We start from the raw sequence: 1,014 nt of genomic DNA, 5'->3' as shown, positions 1-1,014 counted from the left end.
ACTGTGACTTTTTTGACTGTGTTCAACATACTATACTATGGCTTTTTTGACGTTGCTATGACATTTTTTGACATACTACACTATGAATTTTTGAAATTTTTCAATGTAATATACTATGAATGTTTTGACATACTATACTATGACTTTTTTGACTTACTAAATGATGACTCTACTACTATAGTATGGCTATCATTTACTATGACTTTCTTCTATTTTTTATGATATAGAATATACCATGACCTTTTATTTCAAACATACTATACTAGACTTTTTTTTCAACATTTTTCGACTTAGTTCACTATGACTTTTTTGACATACTATACTATGATTTTATTAAACATACTACACTATGACTTTTTTTCAGCGTTTTTTGACGTACTATGCTATGGCTATTATGACATACTTTAATATGATTTTTTTTGTCACACTGTACTATAACGTTTTTTTCTCCAATTTTTACAACATACTATACTATGCCTTTTTCTGACTATTTTTGACATACTATACATGACTGTTTTTACATACTATACTATGTCTCTTTTTCAACATTTTCCAAAATACTATACCAAACCACAACGTTTGTTGGCTCGAAAATCCAAGGCCAGCCCATTTTCCACTGCAGCAGAGCTCCACCAGACCTGGTCCCCTGAAGTCCCTGTGTCAACCAGAACGGTTTGTCGGATTCTGTCTTGAAATGGCCTCCATGGTCGAATCAGTGCCCAGAAGCCAGCACTAAACAAAAGACAATTGAAAAACCGTGTGGCATTTGCCAAGGCCCACAGCCTGCTACTAGCCTGCGACCTACTGGAGCCCGCATGGATCCAAGATTCACCCAGAAAACAGTGAAGTTTGGTGGCGGAAAAATCATTGTCTGGGGTTACATCCAGTATGGGGGTGTGCGAGAGATCTGCAGGGTGGAAGGCAACATCATATTCTCAAATACCAAGAAATCTTCTACCTCTTATTCCCAACCAAAAAGAGGCCAAATTCTCCAGCAGGATGGTGCTCCATCGC

This window comes from Etheostoma spectabile, chromosome 6 (assembly GCF_008692095.1).
Source record: "Etheostoma spectabile isolate EspeVRDwgs_2016 chromosome 6, UIUC_Espe_1.0, whole genome shotgun sequence".
In the NCBI taxonomy this organism is placed as follows: domain Eukaryota; kingdom Metazoa; phylum Chordata; class Actinopteri; order Perciformes; family Percidae; genus Etheostoma; species Etheostoma spectabile.
This window is presented reverse-complemented; position numbering follows the sequence as displayed.